The sequence below is a fragment of the Dreissena polymorpha genome, chromosome 2 (genome assembly GCF_020536995.1).
Source record: "Dreissena polymorpha isolate Duluth1 chromosome 2, UMN_Dpol_1.0, whole genome shotgun sequence".
NCBI lineage: Eukaryota > Metazoa > Mollusca > Bivalvia > Myida > Dreissenidae > Dreissena > Dreissena polymorpha.
In genome coordinates, this window is record NC_068356.1 from 147,534,399 (window position 1) to 147,560,382 (window position 25,984).

The following is a 25,984-nucleotide window of genomic DNA, read 5'->3' on the forward strand; positions in this document are numbered from 1 at the left end:
GGCGGCGGCTGCTAAAATGTCCCTATGTTTTACTTTTAATGTCAGCTTATATAATAAAATGTCAAAGTTGTATTAGTACAGCCACTATTGAAAGAAAGAACAGGACGAAAGGAGAATAAATATATAAAAAATGTTTTAATCTTATGGAACGGTAAAGTGCAAGGTGTCTAATATATAATTTCCAATTCGTTCGATTAATAACAAATACATAGTGCATTTAACAGCTGCATTGTGATATGTCTAGTGATTTTAGCTCTAAAACAAGAGTTATAACCAAACACCTTATATGAAACCGCTTTGCGCTTGAAGAAAATGAACTTAACTTAAATATAATTAATAAATGTACCAATTTAATAACTTATTAAACAACATATTTTATGTTCCTGAAAGAGCGCTCAAGATTAAGTTATTGCTAACAAGATATGTACATTCCAATGATATTATAACACCGCTTAATCTTTTTTCCTTTAAACGTTACGTTACTTAAAGAAGGCGAATATCATGCGTCACGCCTATAGAATCTACTTGCACTCCTTAATATGTTCCGTTTATGGCCTTGGTTGTCTCCTAAAATGAAACTCGAATGCCATTATAGAAAAGTGTTTTCATTTGTAACAATTCGTGTATGATTTGCTGAGTCAATGATATATATGAGGAGCGCGCCATCAAGCGTTCGCTAGCATGATCTGTTAAAGTACATTTATTAGTCGAAAAGTGTATTACAATGTATTTTATTCGTTTTATACACATCCAGTTCATTTTAACAGTCCTTCACAAATTGGACAAAATCTGTACACCAAACAAAAACGTTATTCAAAATAAATAAATAAATTTGTAGCAACGTCAATGTTGTAACTTATAAAATAAAATCCATTGACATAATGTTTTATAATTAGCGTTGATTTTTCTGTTATTTGAATGATGTGATCTCGCAAAGAGTTTCAAATACTTTTATAATTGTTATAAGCAAATTTACTTTATTCTATAAAGGGAGCACCAAATATAATCATGCTAATAAAATTTAAAAAGAACTCAGTGCCTGAACCGATAGCTGTATAACAACATAAATTGTTACATTCAGGACCAGTGTCGCACCCTACATATGCAACTTGTTCCAAATCACTGATTCGATGCAAGAACTGCATGGACACCTGGTATGGGAGCCCACCGCCAGCCAGTTACCCGAAGGGTACGAGCCAGGACAGCACACGACGTGCCATGACAGGGCTTTATGAGGCCGTTCATGCTCTTAGGAATAATTCACCATACTAATTGAATGTACATGTGTATATGTTTAGCAATAGTGGGGATTTTTATTTCATTTCTTAAACATATATGAATACAGTGTAGTAAATAATTCCATTGTTGTTTATTACTTGAAGAGAAAGGCTACGCCGAACAAAGATATTTTATCGTGCAATGCTTATTGTAATGCATTTTATACATTAAATCAAATCCAATGACTTGAAACAAAAGCAGGCATTTATATTGGTATCTTTATATAACTTTACTGTTGATCTATTCATTATTCCATTAAACTAGCCAAAAAGAGCTGTGCTAAGACTCGTCTATTCTTCTTCTATAACACATGCAATAGTGAACATTTGATTATTCAAAATAATAGTTTTAAAGGGAGGAAACTGTGCACTATGATTAATCATGAGTTATCATCCAAGTAAAGCTGCGCAGCGCCCCTCGTTTTCCGTTTTCCGTGTATCGTTTTATCAAATCAAGAACGATAAATGAGAGCAGACGCTTTATTTCAATTTTCAAATATTGATTTTTTTTGTAATTTAAATTGAAACGAAATAGGAATAGACATACACGTTTCGTGGTTTGTTTTGTAATTAGTAAAACGAAAAACGATATAAATAAGTCGATTTGTTCTTTGTGCTTTGTATTTGTTTCGGTTTTAAGAAAATCGGAATATGAACTTATATGCGTTTATTTTCGTGTTTCGTGTTGTCGAATGCAAAACGAAAAACGAAAAGACGGTATGTACACGGACCCATATCGTGCGTCGCCATTAATCTCGCGTGTCGTTTCGCATGTCGAATTCAATTGTCGTGTGTCGACCTTCGAGCGCAACACTCGACATTTGAGCGACGAACGATACGACGCGCGACATGCGATATGACATTCTACACTATATCGAGCAAATGTTGCATGTCGACCTTAAATTTCCTAGGTCGACACGCGACATTTACTCGAAGCACGATACGACGCGCGATATGACACTCGACACTATATCTAGTAAATATCGCGAAAGTGTCGCATTTCGACCGATGTGCGAATATTTTTTTCAACTGCAAACATGGTGTTATAGTAACTTTTTATGTGATATACCAATGTGACATACCGATGCCAAGTCGACAAACCTGGAAGAAATTCGCGAAAAAGCGCCACAGATCATCACCCGGACAAAAGGTACTGCATCAATCCTTCCTCAAAAGTTATAAGCAAAATAGTGAGTTTGGATCAGACAGTGAACGCTACTTTAGTGCCGAATCTGACTCTGAAAATACAATGGCGGCAAGCTTGTTGACAGTAGAAATGCCCGCTACAAAATTCAGCAAATCTGATGATAGATCTCGAAGAGGTTGCCTCACATTTGGTTGAACAGTTTAAAATGCAACTTTATTCAGATATGGCTAGTGAAATAAAACGTGCAATTTGTGAAGAATTGGTTGAGCTACGTGCAGAAGTGCAAGCTCTGCGAGATGAGAACATTCGTGTATATTATTTTGGCTTGCTTTTACTTTAAACGAAACTCGATTGCAAACGATGGAAAATCAATAAAAGTGATGGGCACGTTTTATTTTCTCACAACAAATCTACAAATATGGCCAATTATGTAGTTCTGTGTTATCTACAGCAGCGTATATTATTTTAGGTTCTAATCGTAATAGCTTGATCTAGGTAAGCGATAAAACCAGCATCTACTTTAAATTGTCTCTATATGCGCTTTTGATAGCCAGTGATACAATGTTCTCAAATATATTCAACCTGAGCAAGGCTGTTATATATTCGAGTGTATGCATCAGCCTAATCACGTGATTTCATTGATAACGTTCATGTGATGTACGAAGTCCTTATATACGCCCTCAAAACTAGCAGGACTACACTGACTGGATACATCTAAGACAGGTAATACACTTTTTTTTCTGAAGATCAATTCGCGGTATTTATTGTTGGTAATATGTTTAATAGATACATTATTCTGACGATTTTGTTTGTTATTTACATACGTATTTCCCGTATTTTAATTTGTAAACTATTTTTACAATGAAATAAACTAACGTAAGACAACAAATAAGTATTCGTTTATAGTATATGTCTTACGTATAATTGATTTTACCTCCTAAAAGACATCACCTGATAATACCGCAAACGTAACATATTATTAATTATTGATTTACCAATGCACTCACTACGCATGCATATTCAGGACTAAATTGTTAACTAAAGCGTTGCCGAATGACGTCACTGTTCATCCGAACACATTCGGTACCCCTCGCAGATTATCATAATCGAACTCGGGAGAAATACGGGTTGAAAGTAGCCCGCCCACGTGATACCATTCTAAGAATGTTACAACAACAAAAACAATAACAACGATGGCGTCCATAATTCCTGTAGAGTTTGTACTTGCTCTGGCTTCAGAGCATAGAAAATCCCCATTTTCATCTTTGCAAAATGTAAACAACTCGCAAATCGGCCATGTTTGCTTTTACTATGTAATTTTGATTCGCGTAGGCCCGCGTAGGTAGACCACAATACCGCTTCCGAAATGTGTATTCATACTATCTCCTTCGAGGTACTTATCCGATGTTTGACGGAAAGGGCCGAGAATGTGCGATTGCATCCGAACCGTGACGCTGTTGCTTTTAATTCGCCAAAAAGCGACATTATTTTGCGTGAACGTCAATGGTAAGCGATTCTATGTACATGAAACCTGAAATTGAAACATACCGTAGACTGGGCAATATGTTGCAATTTATTCGCACTAATATAAATTACTACAAATGTACATATTTTTTTTAAATAAATAATAGTATTATAATGAATCCACATTCTAATTGAAGTAAAACTTTCAAATACATACGAAATAAAACGCTAGTCAATTTGTTCTAAGAGTTTGAATCGGTCGAGTGGCTTGTGTGCACAAGCCACGAGACTGATACAAACTCTTGGAACAATTGACTAGCGCAATATTCCTTTTATTATATACAACACCTAACGAAAACAGTTAACAATTGTATGTTTTTGCTTTAACAAAACTGACAAAACAATGGCTTAAACGGTACGCCTTAGTTTATTTACGACGCGTATGAAAACAATTTTTGTAAATTAGCGTGAAAACATCTGAACCGGGAAAACACAGGTGCCGGCCACGCTTACCTTAATGACATCGTTAATCCAAGTTTTAACAATTCAGTTGACAACTTTAAACCAATTGCAATGTTTATAACATAAACGTTGAAACGATATACACTTCCACTTCTATAATCCCATGTCTTTATCGAAACTTAGTTTAAACCACACTATTTTATTGTATTCCTATCTCAATTTACATTAATGCATGATACACACACTCTCCACAATACGATTTGCATTCGTTCGATGTTTTAAACAAATAGCTCACTGTTAAAAAACACAACGTCCGACATGTCTTTACATTCCAGAGAAAACTATTGTGTTTTCCATTCGGTACCCCTCGCAGATTATCATAATCGGACTCGGGAGAAATACGGGTTAAATGAAGTCCGCCCACGTGATACCATTCTAAGAATGTTACAACAACAAAAACAATAACAACGATGGCGTCCATAATTCCTGTAGAGTTTGTACTTGCTCTGGCTTCAGAGCATAGAAAATCCCCATTTTCATCTTTGCAAAATGTAAACAACTCGCGAAACCGGCCATGTTTGTTTTTACTATGTTATTTTGATTCGCGTAGGCCCGCGTAGGTAGACCGCAATACCGCTTCCGAAATGTGTATTCATACTATCTCCTTCGAGGTACTTATCCGATGTTTGACGGAAAGGGCCGAGAATGTGCGATTGTTGTGTTTTCATCACAGAAATGACGTCACACGATGTACTACGTAATATATTTCGTGATATAAAATAGGAGTTTCCTATTTTCGGTGCGCGTAATGTGACGTCATTAAATGGGTCGAAACAAGTAGTCCGGCTAGTATGGTAATACGAAATCGGAAACAGCGAGTAGAGTAATACGGGATTTATTTCAACGATTGATACAACCTGTATTTTGTTAAAAGCATTAAACAGGTATATAATAAATGGTCTTACTCTATTCTGGAAATCTAGTTCTCTATGAGCCTAATAATAATTCTTCTTGATGGTTATAAAAAAAATGCATCAATTGCCTACGCATCCCCCTCCCTCCCAATCTTGCCATACAAACATCTTAATCGAGTTATATTTAAACGTATTTATTTTAACGCCTTTAAGAATGCGAGTAGTAGAACATTATTTTGCAGAACTCAATTAAAAAACTTTATATTTATTGAGACGTATCTAAATGTATTTAAATACGTATTTTTCGGTTCTCATACATATATATATATATATATATATATATATATATATATATATATATATATATATATATATATATATATATATGCTACACTGCACACTATATTTAATCAACGTGGCAATTAAAATACAAGTAAAGCTATTACACTTCCAAATAACGAAAATACTTAAACAATTACCTTTTAAATGGATTTGGTAAATGTATACTTACCCTTAAAATAAAAATATTTGTTTTCGCAACTTGAATTTATTATGTAATACAATGAAACAAATATGTACTTTCAAAATTATTTCACACCTTATATTGCATTGCACAACAGTTTGATGTGTGCTGCGTGGATGCAGTAGCGTGTATCCCCGTACATATCTTCGATGTTGTTATATTTTCAGCCTTCAGAGGCTGGTGGCGGTATTGTGTTTTTATTATTTTTTTAAGAAACCTTGTTTAAGACCTTTCTTATACTTAGATTCTTATACATTCTCTGTACTTATAAAGTTAACGTGTATGTTCATCAATTGAGAGTTCTGCAGGTTATACTGAATTTTTACAGACCATTATCTGACAAGCTGCCTCTTACTCTTTTATGTATGTTGACTTGGCAATGTGTATTAATGTGATTATAAGATTGGTGGTTTCGCCAAATAAATAACCTATGGACAGATTGATTACACAAAACCCGAAAGTTGTTCTCTCACCATTGAGAATTCCGATTACACGTAGTATTCATTTTCCGTTAAATTATAGACAATTACTTTTTTCTAAACCTACAGTCAAATTAAGTTTACTTCGAACATCTTTCATTGGAGGTACAATGTGGCTGGGTTCTAGTTCGCAGCGTAATTTAGCTCCGTGTAATCGGTATCCTACAATAATAAGTGCAACTTCAGGAAGTGTTTATGTTGCAAGTTTTTAAATGTGTCCTCTTTTATTCTTTCATCGGTTAATAACCGCAAATTTTCAGTTAATATTAAATCCGATGTCTCATGAAATTCTATGCATGTGGTTTATAACAGTATCCAGATTAAGTTTGCAAATCCAGATTATTTGCAAACTTATTTTTTTTATTTATTGAACAATTGTTATGAAATTTTGCATATTTGTAGGGGGCATTGAGTACATACATATAATTGAAAAAAAAGAGTAAAAATGTTTTTGGAAAGTAGAGTTATTTGATGATAAAGTTGCCATCCCCCGTTGGATCCCAACGGAGTTTTGGCTCCCCCGTTAAGAATTGCAATTCTCCAACGGGAGATTTTTCCAGACGGGAGAATTTTACCTATATTTTACAAAAAATGTAATTTAAATATTATGCTTTGTTTTCTGTTTCAATGTTTACAAATACACATGTTTAAGTTATAATTGTAAGAAATATGTACTTTAATAAGAAAATAAAGTGTTTGTAGATTTTCTTCCCCCGTGGGGTTTTGACGGGGGATCCCGTGAAACTCCCATATCCATTAAACTCCAACGGAGTTTTCACGGGGGACCCCGGCAAACCCCCATTTAAATTAAACTCCAATGGGAGTTTGACGGGGGATCCCCGTCTAACTCCAATTTATAAAGAACTCCAATGGGAGTTTGACCAGGGAAGGGAGGGGGGATCAGATTTCAATAAACAGTTTATACCCATTGCAATATATTCTATTGTATAAAGAGTAAAAGACACCAAACTTTATTAAATAATTGATGCTTTCTTTTTAAGGTGTCAAAATCAATTTATAATTTTTGAATTTTCTTAACTCGGTACGTTACGTTGAATAAAATGTCTTTTTGAAAGAGATTAGACCCACATATTGCTATTTCTGGAAAGATGAATTTAAAACGTTCCATAATTTTGAAAGACTATATAAATAATAAAGTGACTTATCTCGAAAATATATTACATTTACCTTTTGATAATCCAAACGTTGCTTTTATCCATTTTTGTGATGATAAATACCATCCAGAAAGACAATAACATTGGAAACATACTTATTGTCATTCGGAATTGTATTATTGTGTTGTTTATTCCCGTTTAACAGTTTTTGAAGTTTTTTGCTCGAAATTTTGGGTCCGTCTATAATGCGTATATGACTTATTTTCGCGAATATGAACGAAACGATCGAATATGATCGAATATTTGCAATATTGATGCTTTTTCTGCAATGTTTTTTATCAACACATTACAGTTTAATGTAAAATATAATTAAGACTGTTAACATAAATAGATCAATTCTCTAGCCGGTAGTCAACTCGCACGTTGTTTGGTCAACTCGCACGGAAGTCAACTCGTACCTAAAAGTCAACTCGCACGGTAGTGAAACTATTGATGTGTTGATAGGTTCTGAATGAGTTATTTATGCATAAACACAAATGAGAAATACTTTCAGAGTTTAGTTCAATACTTTTTATTGCAATATTTTCACAAAATAACACTCTTTTTTTTAACAAATTGTGTTTACACCAGGTTACATTATCGGCACATTATAACAGACAGTAAAAGTACTTTTTAAAATATATCTTTTAAACTATTATTTTTATTAAAATATTTGAAACACACATTTTCAAAGCATTATCATGTACACAAGTAGACATTCATCTATATACTTTTATTTTAATATTTATTTCAATATTTACATACAGTATCAAAGCTGTACAATATGTACACAAGTAGACATACATCTATATACTTTTATTTTAATATTTATTTCAATATTTACACACATTATCAAAGATTTACAATATGTACACTAATATTGTAATTTAAAGAATAGGACATAAAGACTGATAGAACTATGAATTATTAAGAAATTAATATTTGTCATAAAACTATTAATGAAGATCCCGTTACCTATTGAAAACTTATTGCGCACACAATTATAAGTAAAAAACGTATAACAATAATGTTAACGTGAGTACAAATACGTATAGCTTAGTATCATATAAACCGAGTATATATGATTATCATACCTACATGTATTGAAACATTTTTGTACGCAAAGATTATTAATTTTACAATAATAATCAGTCATAATACATTTTTACAGAATCAAATGTGTATTTAATTAATAATTTAATAAAATTGCCCAGCATTATTAAAATGTGAACATGAGTTACGGTTCTACATTAATTAATTAAATATTAAATTGTAAAGCATGACAAATTAAAATATTTATTTAAGTATTCCATACTACAGCCTTATTTCTAGGCAACCCCTATCAGTAATAGCCTTATCTACCCCTCGATTATCAGTACCCTCATCAGCTCTGAATGACTGACAGATTAGCTGTTTATTGTAATTTTAGGGGTGGGAAATAGGATATGGTGTTTTCGGGTATTGTTACTTTCTTGACTGATTAGGTGACATATGGTTTATTATTACAATTCCAAATTAACAATTAAAGTGATATTATGGGCATGTTACACTGTTGAATTGAGCTGAACATAATTAACAGGGCAAAAGAGTTAGTTTAAATGTGGTTACTGACGAATTATCTGCAACTCATCTTGCTGCCAGTTGTTTATAAAAAGTATATATTATAATCGATATTTTACATGACTCACGCAGTCCTCTAATCCGAAATGATCCGTAAAACAAAATAGTGTATTTGTGTCGTATGAACGAATCTGCACGTATAAAACTAGTTTTAGATTCACTTCGTTAATCGAATCTTGTATGTCGTCAGTTGTCAAAACGAAACTACGGTTGATATTCAAATGCATTATTTTTCTCTTTCCGGGATATTGTTGTAGTATGTTGATGCTGCATTAACAAATATAAGTGTATATGAAGTGAAAACACCAAAAATAAACAACGGTTGCGATAGACACTACATAGACATATACGCCCTTTAGTCGTACCGAGCACATATCAGTGAAAGGGGGAAAAATTACATATCTTTAGGGTATGGGTAACCTATGGTCTTTAAAAATCGATTAGGAATTTATAAAAGGTATTTCTTGTGTTAGGTTTAAGAAAGAATGTCTCAAAAATATTGTTAAAAAAAAAACAAACATTGAAACTAGCGACAGCTCCCTTGCAAGGATATTTTGGATCTCCAAAAAGGAGGTTTTTGCGAAAGTCAATATTTCACGCTGCAGAAACAGAACAGAACTTTAAAGGTAAATTGTGAAAAATCTAAAGACTTGTAGGTAAATAAGCACAGCACATGGTTGAAATTAATGAGTAATGTAGCCAAAACTAGAATTGCATTCTGTTTGAATGTACTTTGCATGCCATGAAATGGGTAAAATTTCTCAATTTTTCATTAAAAAGTAGGTGGTTGGGGGAAAGGGTGTCAGACAATTCACCCCCAAGACAATTCATCCCCTGGACAATTCACTCCAGAATTTGATTTCCTTGGACAATACACCCCCAATACAATTCACTGCCATATTTTTTATATGATATTGTATTGTCATTTGCTTTTGTCATATTTAAAAATAAGTTGTGAACAGATGTTTGGGGTTATAATTTTTACTTTGTAGCACAATTTTGATGTGAAGATAATAAATGTAGTATGTAAATGAAAGATGAAATAGTGTTTTTTGTCAAATGCAATCCAACCAATGTTATTTTTCTATAAACTGTGTTACAACATATAAAATTGAAACAAATTAAGTATTTTGTATTATAATATTTGTGCATTGGATTTAAATAACAGTCTGCGAAATAAGCGCAAGCCCGTTGGCCTGGGCGTGTAAATTATATAAAATACAAAATACCACACACAACTGAAATATTTGATATAACACATATAAGCAGTATGATTTCCTTTCTAAATGTAATAAAAACTTAATTTTCAATCATACACTAGTAGTTTCAGGAAAACAGGAAACCAAGAAAAAATGTGAAACCAACAAAGGCATAGAATTGTGAAATATGCAAGCCAGAGTTCTCGACTTATGATTGTTGAACGCTGCACTTCTATACACCACAACCTACCTTTGTTCGAAGTTTGATGTAAATGGGTCTTATTGTAATTACGTTATGACCCAGACAATAAAAAAGTGAGATAAATAAAGTAATGAAGGGGCTATAGCTATAGTTCTTGTGCACTGAACTTCTCATCAGTGAGATCTATCCATATATGCATATATGAAGTTTCATGTGAATAGGTGATATAGTTAAAGACTAATACTCCGGACAAAGTACTGGAAGCTGCCCGACCCCAGGCATGACATAATTAATCCCTTAAAATGGACTCCATTGGTCATTGTCGACTCGGGTACTACTTACGTGTACCCCGGGTACTCTTAAGTATACTTACATGTACCCCGGGTACGGTAAATATACTAAATCGTACCCGGTCGATATTAGACTGTACTCGAGTTGTATTCCCGCCTAAAATCCTATGTCGTAAAACGCGCTACCGATTATCTTAAACAAACTTCTATTTAAAAAAAAATGCCTCAACATGCTTTGTGAGTATGAGTTTCGATAATATAGAGGCCATTTTACAGAAAATTGACATAAATGTGAATATATTTAATTAAAAACAAGATGTGTTTGTGAAACACAATGTCCCCCTATATGACGTTTGACCTTGAAGGATGACCTTGACCTTGTGAAAGATGACCTTGACCTTTCACCACTCAAAATGTGCAGCTCCATGAGATACACATGCATGCCAAATATCAATTTGCTATCTTCGTGAAACACAATGTCCCCATATATGATGTTTGACCTTGAAGGATGACCTTGACCTTGTGAAAGATGACCTTGACCTTTCACCACTCAAAATGTGAAGCTCCATGAGATACACATGCATGCCAAATATCAAGTTGCTATCTTCAATATTGCAAAAGTATTCATAAAATAAGCGATTTGGGCCACATATATTTGACCTCTGACCTTGAAGGATGACCTTGACCTTTCACCACTCAAAATGTGCAGCTCCATGAGATACACATGCATGCCAAATATCAAATTGCTATCTTCAATATTGCAAAAGTATTTATAAAATAAGCGATTTGGGCCTCATATATTTGACCTCTGACCTTGAAGGATGACCTTGACCTTTCACCACTCAAAATGTGCAGCTCCATGAGATACACATGCATGCCAAATATCAAGTTGCTATCTTCAATAATGCAAAAGTATTCATAAAATGAGCGATTTTGGCCACATATATTTGACCTCTGACCTTAAAGGATGACCTTGACCTTTCATCACTCAAAATGTGCAGCTTCATGAGATACACAAGCATGCCAAATATGAAGTTGCTTTCTTCAATATAGCAAAATTTATTGCAAAATGTTTTAGTTGGCGCAAACAGACAGACCAACAGACAGACCAATAGACAGGGCAAAAACAATATGTCCCCCACTACTATAGTGGGGGACATAAAAAATGCCGACAACAACCGATTCAGCTTTAAATTTCCCGCGTACGTTTTAGTATATTTACCGTACCCGGGGTACATGTAAGTATACTTAAGAGTACCCTGGGTACATGTAATTAGTACCCGAGCCGACAATGACCAATCGAGCCTTAATATGCCCTGTATTTGACAGACATATAAAAGAGACAAATGGAAAGGATGAAAAAAACAACACAGCAGTAATTAGTTTTATCAGAGACATAGATAACAGAGATAGGCAGCTTGCAAAATATCGTTAAACTCTCGCGCATCCAGTGGTTTTGGCGAGATAGGTTTAAACGCGCAACTGTTTGACGGTTGCAACGGTAAACACGCTTATCAACATTTCTAAAACTCCCTTTCGCATTCCAGTTTTTGCGATTTGAAACAAATATGTTATGTATTATTAAAATGAGAATGTATGCGGTATTATCACTCAACGGTAATGTGTCAATTAAAATAAATCACATGCCGCATTGTTTTATTAAGCGATTTTATCAGGCTCCAGTTTGAAAAAAAAACAATGCTTACCGGTATATAAAGATGGCCTTTGTAATGAGATAAAGGAGCGATAAGAATCTAACAACAAACAACTAATAATAGGTTGTTTTAATTAGGTTTTTGTTTTTCATTTTAATTGCATTTTTCAAATTTGAATAATCCGAATGCCATTTACCTGTAGTATAATTTGAATAAAGCTCTGAACAAGTTTTTCTTCTTATGGAGAGAATCTGTTCTTGGTCTGCTCTAATCTGCTGTTTGTGTTCTTTGCTCTCTTAAATTACCGCTCAATTCAATGCACAATTTTACCAATAATAAATAACATTACAACCTAGAGTATATGTATAGAAATCTTCAGACCTGTATACTGTGCCATTCTCCGATATTCAGCATATCGATCAAGTTATTAAGTGACTTTTCTGTTTTTCTTCAACATGTCTTAGGCGGATTTTGTGTCATGGGGTGAAGAGGATGAACATTGTGATAGTGAATTTGTTGAGGACATTAATCAGTCCGCTGTGTATGAGTGCCCAGAATACAAAAAGTTAATGAAAAGAACATATGGATTCCATGTGTTGTTAAAAAGCACAATCAAAACTTTAAAAGTAAGTCCCCTTATGTACATAATGATAAACTAAATGAAATGTGTTCCGGCTTCTACAGAGGAGCTTATGCAACCATTTTTGTGATACAGTCTCTAAGTAAACCTCTGTAGTAACAATTTTAGTCTGTGCAATAAAAGAATGCATGAACATAGCTTTACAATTTAATGATATTTCATCAAAACTTCATCATTCATAAACACATATCAATACACCTGGCATAAAAAAATAAGCAATTTATTACACGTATTAAGCAAGTTGTTGATATTACAAAATTAATAACATATCGGGAGAAAACAGCTAATATTCTGCAGGTATGCAGGCAACAAACATGTAAGCATAAGAGCCATTATCGTATGGGGCAGAAAATTCATAATCACATAAGAATTTTTCATCATGGAGATTGGACTATAAATGTGACTGAGAGTGTTAACATGTTTTTACCATAGTCATGTAAGGAAAAAAGCCCCGCCCCTTGGTGGCCATGTTTTTCATGATATCATTGGGACACTCTATAGAGTGTTAAAAAGGTTTTTCGAATCCCGGACAATCGCTCCTACGGACAATCGCTCCTACGCTAAATTTGACAAGGCGGACAGTCGCTCCTACGATGTTTTGACAGGGCGGACAGTAGCTCCTACAATGTTTTGACAGGGCGGAAAGTCGCTCCTACGATGTTTTGACAGGGCGGAGAGTCGCTCCTACATTATTTTGCCAACCCGGACAATCAATCCTACATTATTTTGTCAACCCGGACAATCGCTCCTACATTATTTTTGACTCCACGGCAAAACATATTATTCGCTGATCAAAGGCTTACACCTTTAATTTACCAACAATTAAAATTGCCAACCTGTTAACAGAAAGCCAATTTAACATGAGCCGATCAATTTGATTTTAATTAATTAATTTACTTACTGACAAACTATGCTACAGTTTGTTGATTCTGTAAATATAAGGTAGTTATAAGGGCACTTTGGACAATGGTTCCTACATTATTCCTATTGGGGACATTCGTTCTGATATTACATTTATTGGAATAAGTGCCATTTTGCGAATGGAATAAACATAAACACCGCATTAAATCAATAATTGCTATAACAAAAATGGTAGTATCAATTGATAATGACCACTTTGACACCTATGATGTGCAAACCGTGCATAAAGATTACAGAATGGCGTCACATTAAAGGGGCCTTTTCACAGATTTTGGCATGTTTTGAAGTTTGTCATTAAATGCTTTATATTGATAAATGTAAACATTAAATTTTAAAAGCTCCAGTAAAAAATCAAAAATAAAATTTAAAAAAGGAAAACAAAAGTAGCCCGCAGCAGGACTCTAAGTAAAAACGCATTAGCCAACTGAGCTATCCTGCCAAGGATACATAAGATGCGTATTTTATACCTTATATCATCGTAGTTTCACAAATTTAAACGACATCACTAGAACTTTCCAAATTATTCAATCGCTTCGCGTTGCAACGCTTAATAATTTTTAGGTTTTTAAATCGTCAAAAGATGCATATAATGACTATATAAGACCATGGCAAATGTTCAGTAATACTGTTTCCTCACAAATATCATAACTAAACCGAAAATTTGCGAATCTGAAACAACTTTTCTCAATTTTGTCAATTTACCAAACCGTCAAAAGATCCCTTTAAAGTGAATTAAGGTTAGTAAACAATTGGCTAGGTCATTGTTTTCACATTTGATCCATTGATTGATATGACACTGAACAATTTCTTAATCGGCATTTCTATGATTATTAAAATACTTAACGATTTTTGTATGTGTTGAATTGTAATATATTGATAAAATGTTATATGTATATGTTACAATAACACAAAATAGACAATAACAATTATACATTGAATACAAAATTCATGAAATGCAACATGCTGGCGAATTCAAATGTACAGACATTTTCGATTTCAAATTTAAATATCTGGCTTATTTCGCATTTTTCGACACAAGTTGGCAATTTTAATTGTCGGTTAATCATAGGTGTTAGCCTTTGATCGGCATACACTACATTTTGCCGTGGAGTCAAAATAATGTAGGAGCGACTGTCCGGGTTGGCAAAATAATGTAGGAGCGACTGTCCGCCCTGTCAAAACATCGTAGGAGCGACTGTCCGCCCTGTAAAAACATCATAGGAGCGACTGTCCGCCCTGTCAAAACTTCGTAGGAGCGACCGTCCGCCCTGTCAAATTTAGCGTAGGAGCGATTGTCTGTAGGAGCAATTGTCCGGATACCAGGTTTTTCTATAGCTATATATAGACATATAAGGAAAAATGCCCAACCCCCTGGTGCCCATGTTTTTGAACCAACCGGAACCATTTTTGAACTTGCCCAAGATATCATTTTGACAAATCTTCTGACCAAGTTTAATGATGACGGACAATAAACCGGAACAATTTTTTAACTTGTCCAAGATTTCATTTGGAAAAATGTTCTGACCAAATTTCATGAAGTTTGGACAATTAATGTGGCCTCAAGATTGTTTACAAGGCAATTGTTGACGCCACACAACACGCACTCCACGACTGCCAAAAGATGATCAAAAAAGCTCACCATTAGCACATTGTGCTCAGGTGAGCTAAAGGGCAAAAAGATAATCACTAGAAATTTGTTCCCACAAAAAATGGTTCTGGGCAACTTCCTAACCATGAACATGTTCAGTAGTGTGTCCTGCTTCATTAACACATACTTTCATCCTTAAATATGTTTTGCCATGCTTTGATCTGAATGTAAAAAGCGAATGTCCAGGTCTCTAGCGTGCGTATTGACAATAAATTGCTTTGGATCACTTCGTTCAGTATGTTACACTCAACCCTGATAGGCACAGTGATCTCAACTTGACAGTCTCCAACGTCAGCTTAGTCTGGTTCTGTTGTTGACGATGACTAACCACACTGAGTTGCTTTGTCTTCATACAATGCAGTGTTGAGAGAAGTATCATCCTCAGTTCTCAGTTATGGATTCATCCTCATTGAGCAGGAAACCATCCTCAAGCGCTGTTGGGGATGATTCATCATGTTGAGATGGCTTGTGCTTCTTCTGCATCCCATAACTCAGTCACTCCCTCCTGGGCATGGCCAAACTGAAAATACAAATGAGCATATCAGATGAACACCAAATAATATCAAATGTATTATATGCTATTCTAAATTTAGATTAAACAAGAGATGTGTTCATCAGAAACACAATGCCCCCTACTTCGCCGCAATTTGACCTTTGACCTTGAAGAATGACTTTGACCTTGAACTTCCACCACTCAAAATGAGATACACATGCATGCCAAATATCAAGTTGCTATCTTCAATATTGCAAAAGTTATGGCCAACGTTAATTTTTTTTCGGACGGACGGACGGACAGACTGACATACTGACAGTTCAACTGCTATATGCCACCCTACCGGGGGCATAAAATATAAAGGCCTCATGGAATTTATAAAGAAGGCACATAAGCATGCAATTTATAATGTTTCATATGTGAATTCTTTTTCTTTCTATCAGCATTTAAACCATTTTAACCCAACAACATTCAGGCTGTTTAGTTGACTTGTTACTGCATAATGTAATAATGGCAATTTCTCGAAAGATATAACAGACTACTGCAGTTGACGGCCAGTTACCTTTGAAATAGGATTTATGTGTGTTACATGAATATTGTAACTTAAAAACTCTTCCATTATACAAAATTCCTTTTCTTGTAATAGAATGAGCCATATTTTTATAAATTCGTTGTCATATTTCAGCAAATGAACACAGAAAGACAATAAACAACCAATCCACCATTTACACCACACAATAACTGGTAATAAGACAAAATGCTGTCTTATTTCCAGGTATTGTGTGGTATTTAATATTACCTGAGCTATGACACCTTATTAAATTATCTTCCTGTATTATAAATTAATCAACAAGCACCTGTTTTAAATTAAATTCTTAGATTTAATTTTCCTTGATCAATGGATTAAAATTAAATTATTAATTAAATTCTTATCTTAATTATTAAATGACTCTTGTTTCAAAACTAAATTTATAAATTAAATCATATATTAAATGATCAATTTATTAAAACTTTCCTTAACTTATAAAACTGAAGCACTTTTTTAATTAAGCACATTCTTCAATGATTTTAACTACACAAAATAAACAAACCATTATTTATACTTATTTACACAAAGTAAGATTGTGAATGAGAATGAAGTCAAATTATAAATGTTTAAATTATTATAAAAAGTTTATTTAATTGGGGAGGGCTAATCTCTTATCTGGCACCATACTGTGTCTGCCATTATAACTTTGATATACATCAAATGATAAACATCACCATTCGGTGGATGGACGGACTGACCGACATGTACAAAAAATCTACCCCCTCTTCTTTGAAGGGGGCATAAATATGGGAAACCATAAAACTATTGAAATCAGAAATTTGCTTATATATAAATGCATAATATATTATAGATTGATTATTAAATGAGGCATGTATTGATACGTCTTGCTAATTACAGCATTTAAACTTAGAGCAGATAATATAAAGATTTTTTAGAGAGTAAATTTTCCCCCCACAACTAAAATTTTGTACATAACATCTAACTGTATTTTTTTCTTTATCAATTGCGGATTTTAAAAATTCACTTAACTTTGTTAAAACAGAAAGAGCTTTCTCTTACATCATACATTCTCACAAGTCATATAATTGTACAAAATGCATAAACATATTTTTGGTGTTATTTTGATACATGTGTATTGTGTATTTATAATTATGGTAGTTTGATGTTTAAATGTATATGCTTATGTCGCAAATAAACTCGCTGTTCTGTTCTGTTAATTTTATAATATTGGGATTTATTGTCCTCGATTCAAAGTCAGGGGAAGTCTAAACTGTGTATTAGCAACCTGCTGTGTTGATCACTATCTTATTAGCTCAATACACAGGCACCTGGCTACTGTACTGGAAAAATTGGATTTACTGCCAAAATAACTGATTTCATTTATTGCTAAATTGTTGTGTACCTTAAAAAAACTTCAACAAATAGTAAATTCTCTACCTTTGTCTTATATTTATACCGTTTGAAAAAGTTAATGACAATTATTGCAAGCGTCCGTTTTATTTACCATTATTATTTTAAATTCGCGTTCAATGGCAAATAATACAGGTAAAATCATTATTTGATGTGGATATCAGTACAGTTAATAAATGTTAATAAATGTCTATATATTCTAAGCATAGCATACGCAATTGTATAATTCCGAACTAATATTATTTACTTAAATATAATCTAGCTAGAATCAACATCAACATCAACATGGATCAACATCACCGTTGTACTTTTTATTTAGTTTTCAGTAATCTGTCCTTGAAATAGAGGTAGCCTTATTAAAGACAGCGCTAAGTGTGAAAGTGGAGATTAAGAAATAAGATCTATTGCATCACACTGGCGGTATAGCATGTAGTCTTAAATAAGGCACACTTAAGACATGGATAAAATACAAATATGACACATATGAATCTTTCATTTCTTCAAAAAATAAGCACGTAGTCACATATAAATAAGACACATTTAAGACACAGAAACAATATGAATAAGACACATTTGAATCTTTCATTTCTTAAAAAAAGCATGTGAATCTTAGAATACAATATAAAATAACATGTATTACTGACACATTATTCTCAAACAACATGTTTAATTAAAAAAATGAATCCGTACAATACCCAATATCCTTTTACAATGAATTTAATAAGTTTTCTTTATCAAATTCCCGATTCATCAAAGAAACACAAATTCCCAACCATTAACAACATGTTCAATTTAAAAAAAAATGTTTCCGTACAATACTGAATATCCTTAAAAAATATTGCTCAAAAATCTGCTTTACTATATAACGTCTGGCATTTTTACCTATGGCATTTTTACCTGTGGCATTTTTACCAATTTACCTCTGGCATTTTTAACGCTGGCATTTTTACCTCTGGCATTTTTACCTATGGCATTTTTACCTCTGGCATTTTTACCGCACACCATATAAATGGGTATCAAAAAGTAAATTTCAGTAGTGGGAAAGATATAATAGCAAATTCAATAAGTATACTGTATTGATATGACAGAAATTAAAATTCAAGTATGAAATGTGTCCACTTGATCAAATTCTAGTATTTAAATGGGTCCAGTATATAAAACTTCTTGTATTGAAATGGGTCCACATTCTCAATGTTGTCGTATACAAATGGGTATGCTTTAAAAAAAAAACGTGTATCAAAATGGGTCTACTTTATCAGAGTTCCAGTATAAAAATGGGTCACATTTCGCAAATCTCAGCGGAACCCCCCCCCCCCCCGGGTTTAATGTCTAGGTGTTTGTTACCCCTCACAGCAATTGCTAGGGAGGGGGGGGGGGCTACATCTTGTTCGGATTACAATAATTTTAATGTTTAAGTGGTCATTATTTTATGTTATTTTCTATTGATGCAAAGAAATACTTAAATTACTTCCCAAAATGTATAATATAGTATCACATTATTATTTTTTTGCAAGCATTCCCCACACATTTGGCAATGTCAATATGGTGAAATAATCAAAAATAATATTTTCATGATATTGTTGAAAACACAATAAGAATCTTTTATTGACATACCATATATATATATCGCTCAAATCAGCCAATGAAATAAATGAAGTGTCTTTATTTGTGTCTAGCCGCAGGAAATTTTATTGGACAGTCTGTCTTACAAAGGTCAGGTAAGGTGAAAAGCTGGCTTAGACAGCTTCCACGAGAAAGTACAATTGAAACATATACATGTGACTGTTAAGCATGTGCTAATTATAGCAAAAAACAAAACCTGCATATTTAATTGGCTCTGGAGATAATCTGTCTACTGGGGTCGGTGATGTCCCCCAATAGCTTATCTTATCAGTTAATTTATAAACTGCAGTGTGATAGCTCTTATAATGAGGTGAAGCAAAATGTCTATGTCACAAAAGAATGTTACTCTCAGTTGCAACTGGGCAGACATGTGGTCAATTACTCGAAAAAAAATCAATGAAATTAATGATTTTAACTTATTTTTTAACATGATTAATTTTTTTTTTCATTGATATATTATTAATTTGTAATCTCAACCAAAGTGATCAAATTTATTACAGATGTATTAATTCATGCATTTAAAAATATTTGGGCTTCTAGACCCTTTATCAACCACTGTTCATCTATAAAAAAAAATCCTATTCTTATTACGGGTGCCACGATACGCTCCCCTTCATTACTATACGTATCGCGGTACAGTGTGTACGATACAATATGTACCGGGATACGTATTGTCAGATGGAAACAACATAAAAACCATTTTTTCAATTTGATTTAAAGACCTCTACATACATTCATTTCTTTAATTTGTAAAAAATGTAATTTTATTTTAAATTCATGATTACAAAATTTGTCATTTAAAAATGTGATATGAGATGATATTGGGAGAATTTCCGTAAACATTGATCCAATTACTGTGCCACATATTTTATTGATTGCGCCAATGGAATCTTTCTTGCCGCGTATTGTTACAACATCCAAACATTAAAAGTTTACTTGGCGCGTTGGCGCATATGAAAAATGCTGTACCGTACCATACGCACTCGAAGGCGTATCATGCACTGTACTGAGAGGAGACTATTACGATATACCGTCCCACACAGTACCGTGACACCCTTAATTCTTATCCAATTAACTTGCACAAAAAAGAAAGATGCATAGTACTGCACGATTATTGCATTTGATGTTCATGGGCATTTGAAAAGTGCAATCACTCATTCAACTTCTATCAGAAAGGAAAGAAAATGCCAGAGTCTCTCCACTGGTGCAGAAGTTGCATGAATTGCTTTTTCAAAATGTAACTTGTATACATGGGTTAACATGGTTCACTAAAATTCTCATGAAATCAATTATTTGACTGATTACTTAACTGTTCCCACACCTAATTAAGCTCCAACACTTATTTTTTTGCATAAATGCAGATCATCAATGCAATAGACTGTATTCGGAACTCCACTAATCGTTAGGTACAATAAACTTTTTACCATTATGACCCTAGTGTCACATGAATATTCTGGTACTGTACTTGCTTAGTTTGAACAAGACTATTTCCAAGCAATATAAGTCCAATACCGATGAAACTCCACCATTTTCAGCAATATTTCTAGTCTATTTGTTGCCATACCAATCAGAATTATTGACATTGGAACACAATGAATTGACATGCATAATCTCCATGTTGCCTTCTATCCATGTTTTAAGTTTCATGAAAAAATATGTAGAACTTTTAAAATTATCGCAGGATCCACTATTTTCAGCAATATTTCTAATCTATTTGTTGCCATAGCAACCAGAATTCTTGACGTAGGAACAAAATAAAATGACGTGCATAATCTCCATATTGCCATCTATCCATAATTTCAAGTTTCATGAAAAAATATGAAGAACTTTTAAAGTTATCACAGGATCTAGAAAAGTGTGACTGACTGACTGACAGACAGAGCAAAAACCATAAGTCCCCTCCATTTTCACCTGTAGGGGGAATAACAATACGCATTCCCGTGGATCTAGGTCAAATTTATTTGTAACTCATGTAAATTAGCCGAAAACCCAGTTGTAGGCAAGTTCCAAATAAGAACTATTGTTCAGACTTAATCCCTTGAAATACCCCTTGGACAGAGAGCTATCAGAGATCTACACCACTTGAGTAATTAACTACATGATAAGTTGGCAAGTATCTGATGTTGTTAATGTGTCATTTGTCTTCATGAATTGAAATTGAATCTGCTTTTTGGTCAAAAGTTATCATAATCATAAAATAATAATGAGTAATGACCTCTTGTAGTGGTAATCTATAAAATTATTATTTAAGTAAAACAAAAGCTATAATTAATGATCAATCCATGATTAATGAAAAAAGTAATCAATTAATAATCATGATGATAACAGATTAACAATTATGATTACCCCATGTCTGCTACTGGCAACTTATTTAAAATATAACCCCATTTCTCAGGTAAAAAGTTTTATCAACTCATCAAATAATTATGAAATGGTATTTGTACTAAATACTTCAGGTAAAAATGAAAGTTAGATTAAAAATTTGAGATTTGCACAACAGTAGATAGCAGCTTGTGCTTCAGTGATGTGAGACACAAAGAAACTATTATCAAGCATGTGCAATACTCTTAATGTTTTGAAGCAAATTTAATTTGCATGAAATGTACAACTCTTTTATCTTGAAATAATTAATGAGAAAATCAGAGCTTCCCTTGACATACTTTTTTGTATCTTCATCACACCCTAGGGTGAATTAAAAAGAGACAAAACAAAAACACAATTTCTGATAGAATATTGGAAATAGTGTCACAAAGCATTTCGAGATTCTCAGAATGTTCAAAAGAAATTGTAAATACATTTTAAATGTTTATTTATGGATTATGATGAACAATTTAATAATCAATATAAAAAGTGCTTATGAAATGCTGGGAACAAATTAAAATGAATGTTGCCTGATTGAAATCCCATTGTGTTTTTTCCAGAGACTATTTATCATCTTTGATGTGAGGTGTGAGCATTTAGAAGCCCTTAAATCAATTGAAAGTCTGTCACATTGAATCTTAAATTATGAGTCTGAATATTGAATTGTGTAAAAGGTCCCTTTTTTGGGCTGGACTAAATGACTGCCAACTTATGACATTGAACAACAAGTTTTACTGTTAAGTGTCAAATGAGCAGTACAACAATTGGCCCAGTGACACCCCATTTGCACAAATATTTGTTTGGTACTTTTTCAATCATTTTTGACCCTAGCATTATAACTCCTTAGTAAACTCCTAACAACAAGTATCGTTGAAAACGATGGATGCTCCCCAATGATGCGCTTTGTCAATCTATGTGTTAATAACCACCTAAAAAAATCTATTATTAGCCTCGGTGACCTTGACCCCAAATGACATCAAGTGTCATCAAAAGGTAGGTCTATATATGTAAGGTACCTACATGCCAAATATGTAAGAGATCAGTAAAATATTGAAGGCGCTATGAAAAACTGTAACAAAAGTGTGACAGAAAAATATATAATTAGCCTCGGTGACCTTGACATTTACCCCAGTGACCTAAAAACTCATCAAAAGGTAGAGGTCCATGCAAGGTACCTACATGCCAAATATGAAAGAGATCGGTAAAGTAGTTAAGGCGGATGGCCCTATGAGAAACTGTAACAAAAGCGTGACGGAAAATCTATTATTAGCTTTGGTGACCTTGACCTTGAACCCAGTGACCTCAAACCTCATCAAAAGGTAGAGGTCCATGCAAGGTACCTACTTGCCAAATATGAAAGAGATCAGTAAAGTAGTGAAGGCCCTATAAGAAACTGTAACAAAAGCGTGACAGAAAATCTATTATTAGGCCTCTGTGACCTTGACCTTGAACCCAGTGACCTCAAACCACATCAAAAGGTAGAGGTCCATGCAAGGTACCTTAGACATGCCAAATATGAAAGAGATCCGTAAAGAAGTGAAGGCCCTATGAGAAACTGTAACAAAAGCGTGACAGAAAATCTATTATTAGCCTCGGTGACCTTGACCTTGAACCCAGTGACCTCAAACCTCATCAAAAGGTAGAGGTCCATGCAAGGTACCTACATGCCAAATATGAAAGAGATCGGTAAAGTGTTGAAGGCGCTATGAGAAACCGTAACAAAAGTGTGACGGAAAGAAGTAAGGAAGGAAGGAAGGAAGGACAAACTGGCCACTATATGCTCCGCCAAAATTTTATTTCGGGCAGCATAAAAATATAGCACTTGTTTAACCCTTTCCCACACAAAAGCAAAGTGGACGTGGCTATGTGCAAACAGAACAACTTCAGAACAGCCTGTGAATAAAACGCAGGCTGTTCAGGTTTTATGCTGTTTGCTGCTCATCAGTATCTAAGGGTTGGAAATGAAGCCTTTAAAACTTGGATCTAGTAAGAAAGGTCTTGAATTAAATATAACTTTCTAAGTGACTACAAATGCATCAAAATACTACTTAGTATCCAAGGGGTAAAGGGATAAACAAAAAGTAAGGATTTGTAGTAAAAAACTAAGAAGATTGCCAGTAATATTACAAATAAATAAAACTATGTATTTAAAACTGATAATATTGTCTTTGTGAAATTAATCTGCAGATTCATTAGCCCATTGTTCTAAATAATTAAATCAAATACAACTGATAGATTTACCATGCCAACACATTGTTTAAAACAATTATTATAATACTTGTTTTCCTCAATAAAGAAACAACTTATTTCGTATTCATTTAAAATTAATAAAAAAAAACTCAAATCTCAAGATTGTTTGACCTGGAGATAATAAGATATTTGTGTGGAGTGTGTCCTTCAGCTTATCAGTTACTGTGTTACTGATTGTAATCTAATAAACCGTGGGTGACTGTGCTCTCTAGGGGTCTAAGGTGACAAAATAAGATAAGACTGGATGCATGTATTTAAGAGGGTATAAGGCACTATTTGGATTTTTTATATTAATAAATGACATTAAATAAAAATGGAAACTAACAAACTAACAGCTCATAGATTATGGGCATTCAATAGTGGTGATATTATATTGTTAGTAAAAAACAACTGCATTAATTAATCAAAAAGAAACTTAACACATAAAATTGTCTATTTTGTATCTGAAAAATCTTTTCTTGCTGAAATTGTGATGTACACACCATCAATGCATTTGGTTACGTAATATCCCATATTTCTACGAATTCACTGATGGTATTGACACAACTTACATGTAACTGTAACAATAATAAATATTAATAATAATTATGCTGCGAAAAAGTTTCCACCGTAGATTTTCATTTTCAAGTAATTGATCGCCTGATAATAAAGGCCAATTTGGTGCAGTCAAACCAGCAACCAGTATTCGATTTCCATTCTGGGACCTGCAGGGTCCATGTAAATTGTTTCGTTGGTGACAATACAATATAGGTGGAGCTTTAATTAGGTACTCTGGTTGATCCACATCGCACATGACCATGTCAACTTTAAAATATGTTTTTCAGTGAGTCAGCGATTAATGCATAGAATTAAGCTCTTAATATTGAAAATTCTTCCCACATTTTGAGTCTTAACTGCAGGAGCTCCAGGTCAAAACATTGTCATAAACATGATAATACATATTCATCATCACACACTGTCATGTAATTATTCAGGTGAGGAAGGAACTAAGAAATAAAATATATGCACACATGCAGACATTTGTTCACAACCTGTGGCTTTCAAGCCTAAAAGATGCAGCAGACGTAAACATCCTCAGGTGCGAAAAATGATGTTCAATAAGTTAAAAATAATGTACAGTAGATACACTTGATTAACCACACAGACGAAATCTACAGTACTGTAATGACACTGAATTGCACTTAAGTATGTGAATAATTTCATCATTGTTCAATTAATGGATTTTTTTCAACATTTGACCAAAAAATTTTTGTTGTAGTAAATACATTCAATACCAACAACAAAAAATCAATTATAAAAGTGGATAACATTCATTAACCCTTTCAGTGCGGGAACCGAATTTTAAAGGCCTATGCAAAAGGTGGTGTCTCATCAGGATCCAAACTGTTTGCTATTCTGATAGTATTCTTTGAAAAAAATCAAAGAAAATGCTAATTTTAGAAATTCAGCAGACGACATTTTAGCAGACGACAAATTTCCCAGCATGCAAAGGGTTAAGGGGGAAGGGGATATATTTTTGCCCAAATTTCAAGTTTCGAAAGGCAGCAAACAGTCAAATCCATTTCATCAAAACAGAAAGTGACACAAGAACGCCTATTTGTGTCAGTGTCATAACATAGCGCTAAGGCAACATGCATTGAAAATAAAACCAAAGACAAGGCCAGCTTCTTCACTTGTGAAACTATTGCCCTTGATCTTCCCC

General features: G+C 33.7%; 2 protein-coding genes across 2 annotated transcripts in view; both read left to right on the top strand.

The window, feature by feature from the left end:
- The window catches only part of LOC127869375 (uncharacterized), a 319,605-nt gene that overhangs the window by 35,152 nt on the left and 258,469 nt on the right, over nt 1-25,984 (top strand). The window lies entirely within an intron of this gene.
- LOC127869376 (uncharacterized) overlaps nt 3,085-25,984 on the top strand; it is a 161,311-nt gene continuing 138,411 nt past the window's right edge. The window contains exon 1 of the mRNA XM_052411892.1: nt 3,085-3,147. The gene's annotated coding sequence lies outside the window, so the exon portion shown is untranslated. The remainder of the gene's footprint in view (nt 3,148-25,984) is intronic.